The sequence below is a fragment of the Cryptomeria japonica genome, chromosome 3 (genome assembly GCF_030272615.1).
Source record: "Cryptomeria japonica chromosome 3, Sugi_1.0, whole genome shotgun sequence".
Classification (NCBI taxonomy): domain Eukaryota; kingdom Viridiplantae; phylum Streptophyta; class Pinopsida; order Cupressales; family Cupressaceae; genus Cryptomeria; species Cryptomeria japonica.
In genome coordinates this window covers 485875160-485885082 of record NC_081407.1, presented here as the reverse complement: position 1 = coordinate 485885082, position 9923 = coordinate 485875160, and positions in this window count along the sequence as shown.

Here is a 9923-nt window from a genome sequence, read left to right as displayed (position 1 = left end):
ATTTTTATAGGAATTCATTCTTTGTTAGTAGTCATGGCACCTTTCTCAGCCTCTCCCTTCTTAGCCAAGCCATTACAGGTTGTTCCCCCTATCGTGGATGGTGCGACTCCTCCTCCCTCGCTTGGTATTCCTCCAGTTGAAGATGGTGTCGATTGCTCTTCTAGCCCCACCTAAGCGTCAGTTTTGAGAAAATGTTGTAAATTATTTTTTGTGTGGGTATCTTTGATTCTTCCTCTCCTTGTATCATCATGCTTATCATATGTATGGGGTGGGATTTGATCTTGTTGTACTCTTTGGGATGGGTTTCTGCGTCTGTTTATAACAATGTAATTTTGTTTGTCTCCTTATATGTCTCTAGAGGCATAATTTTTTAAGGTTTTTCTCTTCATGAGAAAGATCAAAGTTTTTATTTGCGTGGTTCTTTCCTACTAGTGCTCTTTGAACCAGGACTGTAAAATTAATATAATTAATAAAGTTTAGTGGTATTTTCCACTTTTATCAAAAAAAAAAAAATCACTCAAAAAGAATAAATAATAAATAATTAATTCCTATTCTTTTTACTCCTCTCCCCTTTTAACAGAAGAGGAAAAAAATGATTAATTCCATTCCATTTCTTTCCTTGGTCATTAAAAATATTTAATTCTAGGTTGTAAATTCAAAAAATGTCACAAATGAGTCTTTCAGCTGCTCCTAAGGTTTCTGCAAGCTATGTCATTGGTGGGGCATAGAATATTAGGCCTTCGCTTACTTCTTTCTCATGTCCCTCACTGTGTGTTGGTGATTTTTGGGCATTGGCATAATGCGGCGACAAGAGTGGCACAGAGCGGTGGTTCTGTGAAGGGGGGCAATGATTTTTGCAGCCAAAGAAATGTGACCCTTTCGGAGGCTGGGAGGAAGGATCAAAGATCAATGACAATGCCTTTGGGTTATGGGAAATAAGAGCAGAGGGGTAATTGACATGCCTTTGGTTTTGGGGGTGCCCACAACAAGGACACTCAAGTGTGCAAGGAAGAGCCAGTTGCTACTAGGGCAACAGTAAATTTGGATGTAGAGACTGCTAAGGAGGTTCATAAAAATAAATAATATTTTGATCAAATAGGTTTGATATGGAGATTTCAAGGCTTTTGGCCAAGCCTTGGGGAGCCTCACAAGTGGATCTCTAAGACCCAGGGTCCTATTATGGAGGAGAATATGCAGATCTACCCAGGAACTCGAGGATTCTATGGGGTAATCTTTGACAACTTCGAGGATAGGAATAAAATCTTTTGCACATCACTCTGGAGCTAGGAGGAGAAGCATACTCTATTTCTCAAACCTTGGTAGCCAACATTTAACCCAGTTACTAAATCTTTTGATCGGATTCTAATATGGGCAAGACTTCCTAATTTACCATTATAGTTTTGGCTCGAATCTTGTTTTAAAGTTGTAGGTGTAGGTGATTCTTTCGAGAAATTTTTAGGGGCATATAAGTGTTCCTTTGATTATTTTCCTACCAATTATGCATGCATCTTAGTGCAAATGGATCCATCTAAAACCCCACCTACAGAAATAGTTTTGCAATCTGTAAATGAGATTTGGGTGGACTATGAAGGTATTACTTTTAGATGTAGGAAATTCTTCAAACTAGGCATATGGTAGCCAAATGTGATAAGAAGAATAACAATAGGAGGGCCTCTTGGTGGAGGGAGGTATCTCCTCATCATTATTTAGTGGAGAAGGATGTGAGGAACACCTAAAATGAGATCACAAATGATTAATCTGCATTGAGAGGTAAGGAGAAATCATATTTGAATGCCTTGAGCAAGGAGATTTGCAAAGGAAAGGAGGATAAACAATGTAAAAATTCCTCACCTTCATACAATGGGATGGTAGTAAAAAAAAATAGAAAAGACACATTGCTTCCAAATACTATGACCGAGACAAGCTTTTTAAGTAGGCGAGATGATACTCACAAGGAATGGGTGTTGAGCATAGGACTCTTAGGGATCTCCCTATGCTCAACACATGAGTTTCTCTCCCAAGAGGGAGAATGACAGGTAGTTACAAGAAAGAAATAAAGGAAGGTTCCAAAGGAGATTTTTTCCAACCTAGATTTGGATTTGACACAATTTTCTAAGATGTCTTTAGCTATGGATGGATAGTAGTTTGTGGAGGTGGCTCCCTCGTTATAACACAAGCTGGTCTAGACTAGTTTTGGAAATTTCAAACTTTGCTTGTGGCTTTTGGGTTTGTTATATCATTTTATCTATAGCTATATGATTTATTCCTGTTTATTGCTCGGAGTACTCTGAGTTGGGCAATTATATGTATTATTCTACATCTTATGTAAATCTGGTTCACAGTCTAGAACAAGATGGTCTGACAAGTAGTTGTAATACTCCTCTTAAATATTAATAAAATCTTGGCTTCGGCCTATTATCGAGCAAAAAAAAAAAAAATTCCTACTAAAAAATAATAAATCAATAAAAATCACAAATAATTAAATAACAAATCATAATAAATAATTTCCACCATAAAATAAATCTAAATTTAAATACAATTATGTAGAATGAAAGAAAAACTAATCCCACCAAGAAAGAACAAGTTCCAACAAGAAAGAACAATTAGTTCCACCAAGAAAAAGCAATTAGTTCTACCAATAATAAAATATAATATAATTTCTGATAAAAATAATCCCTCCAATAAAAATATCACATGCACTATAATAAATAATAAACAATTAATCATTTAATAAAGAATTAATGATTTACTAAATAATAATTTATTTCAAGATTGGAATATATTTTCTTAGAGAGTAAAAGTTGCTATTGAGAATAAGGATAATGCTTGTTATACTTCAAGGGTACTAGAATCATATCGTCTTTATGAATGCAGTATCAAATATTTTTTCATCATTGTGGTAGAGTCTTGGAAAAACTAAGAAAGGATGTGCTCATTAGGTCCCCCTTGAAGATTATTTATGATGTTATTAAATGCATTAGGGTATTTGCACCTAAAGTTCATAATTGCAATACCAAGAGGGTATAAACATATTGTAAATATGTTCTTTTCAAACTATACCTTATAAGATGAACGATTGGTGTATAGAGTTACACCCATTTTTGTTTGCAAGCTTCCAAGAGTAAGCCTAGTTATAGGGGGGATGATGTAGTACCCCTCCATGCTTTTATTTACATACTTGTTACTTTGACTTGTTAGACTATGTTTGATTTGTTATGTGTGGTTTATTTAATTGGTGTGTGTGTGTGTGTGTGTGTGTGTGTGTGTGTGTGTGTGTGTGATCCATGTTATTGGACTATTTTATAAAGCTTATATGTTTTAAGAAATGACTATTTTTATGGTTTATTTGAGGACATATTGATGTTAGTGATGATATATTTATGACTTAGATTATATATTGGCAATTCATTATGATGCTTAATGAGACGTTATTCTGTGTTTTGATGTTATTATTTGATTATTGATGATATTATTGCTTATGGATTCTATATGTAGAGTAGATCTTTATTGTATTCTTTGCTTGGGGAAGGGTGAAAGGAATGATTTCGTATTACTCATTCGTGATCTCCATACAAAGTCACAATTTCCTTTCACATATATGTGTGTGTGTGTGTGTTTGTATATAACATATTTTGGTGAAGGATTCTAGGTACCAGACATTGACTCCACCTAGTTCTAAAGGTCTGAGCATGTCTTTGATTTCCAATAGTTGTACAAGAGATAGTACAAGGCCCAAAATGTATCTATCCCTAGCCATTGTCCTAACCTAGGGATAATTATCTAGTTTTCATTTTATCTCGTCAGATTTGTCATGTGGACAATATTTGATTACCCAGTGTTAATGGTAAGTCTTGTTTTGGTGTTGGCACTATCTTATAATTTATTTGAGTGTGTTGGATTTTATATTATTAATATTAATTATAGCCTAAATGCTGTAAATTAAATTAATAATTAATTAATGATTATTGTGGCTTTAATTGTAATTTTGATTTAATAAATATATCGTTATTGGATATTATTTAATAAATGATTTATTAATTATTAAATATTAATTATTTATTATTTAAATGATTTCTTGATTATTATTTATTGTTATTGTACAAGTTGATATTTTATTATTTTATTATGCTTTGAGGTGGAACTGATTGTTCAATCTTGGTGGAGCTAGTTGTCCTATTTTTATGGATAATTAAATTTATTTAGAATTAGTTATTTATTGAGAGAATTATTTATTAATTGTGGATATTAATTATTATTATTTATTATTTATTATTTTAAAATGATTTAGTATTTGTGGTTATTATTCTTGAATGAATTATTATATATTTATTTCTTATTGTTTTATTGGATTGCTATTTTATTATCTAGTTAAGTGGGTGTAACCACTAGTTCAATTTTTAGTGGATTATTATACTTTAACTAGAATTAATTATTTATTATTTCTTGGTTGTCAAGAAAGAGTTATTTATTTTTAGGAAAATTGTGATTGGTGATTTTTTTAATCGATAATAGTATGATTTTATTAATAATTTAAGGGAAAGTTTACATTTCAAGATAACCAACAAAATGATCTACCCCAATAACCTGCAGAAAACCACCCATCCATACCACTTATAGAGACAAGCTGCCAAATAGAAACCATACACCAACCGCTAGACCATCTACAAAAACAATGAGCATACAAAATTCTCTTTGCAGAACATCCCCGCATGATACATGTGATGGAATCAATGAACACTGAGAGGGGGGGTGAGTCACTAGTGTTTTGCAAATTTTAACTTTATTAATATGTTCATTCAACCACTTAATACATTGAGCCAAAAGAAAGATGCATGAACACAAAGCAATCAACCACAACACCATAACACAAATATTTTATATGTAGAAAACCCGCTCAAGGGAAAAACCACGATGGGGATGAGACGTACAAATGAGTATACTCATATATAATGTTTTACAATGGAATGCACATGTATTCAGGCACACTGCCTAGTGCTCATTGCTCAAAACAACAAAGGGAAACAACCCTGGGAAGGCTCATTGCCTTACAAATGAGTTACAAATGATCACAAGAGAATTTGAACTATTGAATAGCATCTACAAATTCCTGGGTATAGTTCCGGTTAAGCACAATGTCCATTGATTTCACACTCTACCTTATACTGCTTTGTTCCACTATTCTGCAATATCTCGAAGCATAAATCTTCAGCTTGTGCACATGCAACTACGCACAATCGATCATGAAAACCTCCCACACACACCGATATCCAAAATGATCATAACAATCGACCTTATATATCCACAACAAGAAATTAGGTTAGTTACATGCCGACTTTAAGAACACTTTTTAAATAATGAAACATGTACACATTGTCAGCTGAATCCGAATGAAAATACTAATGCAAACCAAAATAATTGTCCACACACTATCACAATATTTAGAATAAACACCTGGACCACAAAAACAATCACCAAAATCAATCCACATAATCCGTATATGGATTATCCACACAAGACTATTGTAGTGCACTGATAGATTGAGAAATGATATACCAAATTTTCTAACTTGCACCACAATTATCATTGGAGGCTAAAATCATGGAATAAGGTACTCTAGACATTTATCAAGCCTCCCTTAGCTCCACAACACAAAGTATTCAACTGAAATGAAATACCAATCTAGATAATGTACTCTATCAGATGCTCTGTTCTAACTGTTGAACTTAACCAAATCTTCACTCTAACTTTCAGTAGGATAAAATCACATACTATGGATGGGATAACTGACTTGGGTTGCCATCAATGACAACACTGGATAACCTGTATAGTGTCTCTTGCCAAAAATCCCCCCCGTTGGCATTGATGGCAACACTTAGTGAAAAATGACATAAGTATCGAACCAATTATAAACATGTTGGTTGAAAATTTTGTAACCTATGTGAACTTACAAAATTATAATTTCAAACACAACAACATGTGGTATAATCCCTCCTATTCTTCTGAGGGGAGGCTCCCCCTTTATCTGTCTACTCTATTCTATTTAAACAAGATACAACCTTTAATTTATATTCTAAGCATGGGTGGTGCATCATCCTATCTTCTTTTTTCAAGACAAATGTTATTCTTTTCCTCTTAATTCAGGAAAGAATTTACAACATAGAGCAGTGATAATTATTACAATCTTGATGTTGCAAATTAACTCTTAAAAGAAAGAATGAGTAAAATAATGGATAAGGAAAGAAGAAAATTTTCCATGAATGGCTGAAAGTCCTTCGTTGCTTTTCTGGGACAAGAAAGAGTGCTCAAGATCAAAGTTTTGAAGTTGCTTCTCTCCTATCAACCTTTCTTCTGATAATTTCTTCTGTAACCGAGCATGTTAACTAATAAACCAAAATAAATCACAAAGTCTTTAACAAGATTTATGATTATGCTAATGATAACAATTTTTTGGAAACAATGATAAGAGCATAAATTTTTCCAATCACAATCTTCTTTTCCCCAAGATAATGCAATAAAGCACAAATTCTTTTATTAAACCACTTCAATATATTTCAGCTAATCTTAACTAGAAAATATTAATGCGAAGCAAAAAGTCTTCAAAATCTCACCAACTCCTATTTTAACAACAATAGCCAAGATATGACACAAAGTTCATAAATCAACAACTGCCTCTTTACTTTAAAAATATTCTCAAGTTGCCTTCAATTGAATATGATAAGAATTTATAATAAAAGTGACATAAGAACACTCTCACCACAAACCACAAATGAATCCAACACAAAGTATGGATGCTAAAAGATTTCTTCTTATTTCATCAAGTTGCAAAATCATAAGAATGAACACAAAGTTTCACTTCAGCTCTTCACTTCAACAAAGTTTTGGCATAAGATTAAAGATAATATATATGCATTACAAAAAGAAACCTCATATATATAGGAGATATGTGATAAGAAAATTTAGGAAAAACTATGACTAATTCAAAGAAGAGTCTTGATTGACTTTGGACTCAAGCATTGCCATTCAAAAACTAAATACAAAAATGATACTTCAAGTGTCAATGTCTTATTTAAAATTACACTTAACATGGAAAATTACTAATTGTCACAAGACACTCCATTCTGATCCCGTTTCATAAAATCCTTGAATTTTCAGAGTATCGATTTCATTTGCTCCTGATCAGGTCCTTTAGTATGACTTGTGATGAAGTTGACCCAGGTGATAGAATCTCTGAAGTTTATGTAACATTTCTTATGATTCTTTAGAAGCAAGGCTGGAGCATCCAGATTCACCTAAATATCAATTAGCTTATTAATGGAGGATAATGAGAAAAGTTGCTTGTCAACCTCTTCACCAATCAGAAAACTGAACTCTTTGACAATAAAATCTTGTTGCAGAGGTTTCTGATTTTTATCAAGGAAAGTGCATGGAAGAGTTGATATCCTCTTAGTAATGTCCTTACCCTTACCATTGCATTCCCTTTGAGTTGTCCTCAAATCCTTGATAAGCATCTCAAAGGTATTCATTTGATGTTCTATAATTTCTCTTTGTTTAATGTACATACTCCTTTATGGGATCACACCATTGTCAACCAAAACATCTACTTGAAATCTTCTAACTTCAACCAAGAGTCAAAATTATTTTCATGTGTTTTCAGTTTAGTTGAGAATAAATCCAAAGTATTATCAATCTCAACCTTGACCTCCTCAAGACTGCTTACCAAGGTAACTGTTGAATACAAGATATGAGTCCCTTGACTCAACAACCTATTCATACATTCTCCCACTATTCTCTCTCAAGAATTTATTTTCTCAACTTGACTTAACACCTATTCATCTATTGAAGAAGTGACCGACTCAATTGCCTCAGAGGACTTGGTAATTTTGATCAAAACCTTAGTCAATTGATCAACTTGTTTCTTTAGTCCATCTTTCTTAACCTTCTCTTCATTGTACATTGTCATAAGATGTCATAAGGAATATTCAACATCGTCAATTGTACCCTCACGTGTTTGTTTGATCAGATCAATCTTCTTGATAACATAATCAGTAGGCTGCACTTTATCAAGATTAGTATCTGGAGGAGGAATAGCCATTTCCACATATTTATTCTTTGACTCATCCACTTTAACTATGGAAAGAGTTTTGGCCTTCTTCTTACCCTTAGGCTTGATATATATTAACTGATTAAAATCAAAGTCATCTAGTGACACAAATTTCTTTTTCCTCTTGGGAGTGTTAGATACTAACCAAGGTGGCAATGAAGAATCTTCATCAGCTCCTGTAGTTAAGACTTGCATTGCCAACTCCTGATATTGAATAAGAAATCAAATTAAATGACATGTTATAGAGCATATGCAATAATGATGGCATGTTCTTTCATATGGGTGTTTGCATTAGTTTGAAAGGACATCTTCATATCACCTGATGATGCTAGCATCTGACCAAATATTCCATCCTGGTCATGTCATTTCATTCTAATCATGTTTTAGCATGCTAGCATCAGATCAAAATTGAAGGATTTTGTTCTACACATATTAACATTTAAGGGAGCAGAGTATTTTAATTATTCAGTCCCTCGCACATTGCTTCATAATGATATCACTTATCTCTATAGTTATAAGTCAGATTTTAAAAGGCATATTTTAGATTGTTTTTAGCATAAAAGTGTTGTGCATGAAGAGGGTAATTGGTAGCATATCCATCTGTTGTATATTGGCAATCATAATTCTCTCAGGAGGCAATAGTGAAATGACACTTCATCCTTGGAATTACAGAGTATACTTACTAGTTAAGTTGTGGGAAAAACCCATTGAAGAATACATCACACATGATGCTCTGGAAATAATGTTTAGGGTGGACTGTGCAAAGGTGGAGGAATGCATTTGAATTATTCTAGGGATTGAAGTTACCAGTTCATGATCTTGTCATCTCCTCTTTCCATCTTAGGTGATATCTATATTTCTTTCCAATGCTTTGGACTTGATTTAGTCCTCAAGTAAAATTGAGGATCTTGCTAGGAAATACATTAGGTTTCAATTCTTGCTAGATAATGTTATCCTTCACGCAATTCAACAATATAATTTCTTCAGTGGAGCCAGTTTATCAGTGGTTTATTTTATAGAAAATTATTTCAAAGGCACCAGGGTTTTGAGGAGATCTTTGATGCCATTAGGCTTGCACTCTAGTATAGGAATGAGAATATCCTACTACGAGCCTTAAGAAAGAATCGATGGAATGTGTGTTCGGTAGTGGAGTTGGAAATTAAGGATAAATATTATGCTCTGGCTTTTCTTTGTGCACATGTCTTACATCCTTTTAGTCAAGGTTTTCACTTGGTCTTACAATTGAGGGTAAACTTGCCAACTCAAACTTTAGGTCATATTCAAAATGTTCTTGTACAATATGTGAATACTCTTTAGAGGTTTTCAATTGCTGCTAATACAAGAGTCTCTCATATGCCTTCTTGAATGCAGTTTCATGGTGTGCAAAATGATGGAAGAAGAAGCTTTGAAAGAAATTTAAATCCAATAGAGGATATGGATGAAAATTCAACAAATGTGGTACCTAGTAAAGAGTAACTTTAGTATTTTTGTGGGTTCATTTTATTATACATATAGGATTTTTAAAATTTTATAAAGGGTTTTTATTCGGGTGTTACAAATGAATATTTTGGGATAGATCTATATTTAGTATTGATCAGTTAGACCGAGAAAATGCTGAATTTTCAATTATCAACATATTTCGTACAAATGATGAAGCTAGACTTTACAAGCATGTCATATTTATATGTTGAGAGCTATAACTAGAGGTTTTCTTACTAGTTCTTTCTTGCCAGTATGCTCCCTAGAACTAGATTTTGTAACATCTTATTTAATATATAATATATATTAGTGGCTTGCCACTTTTGCCAAAAAAAGAAACGTG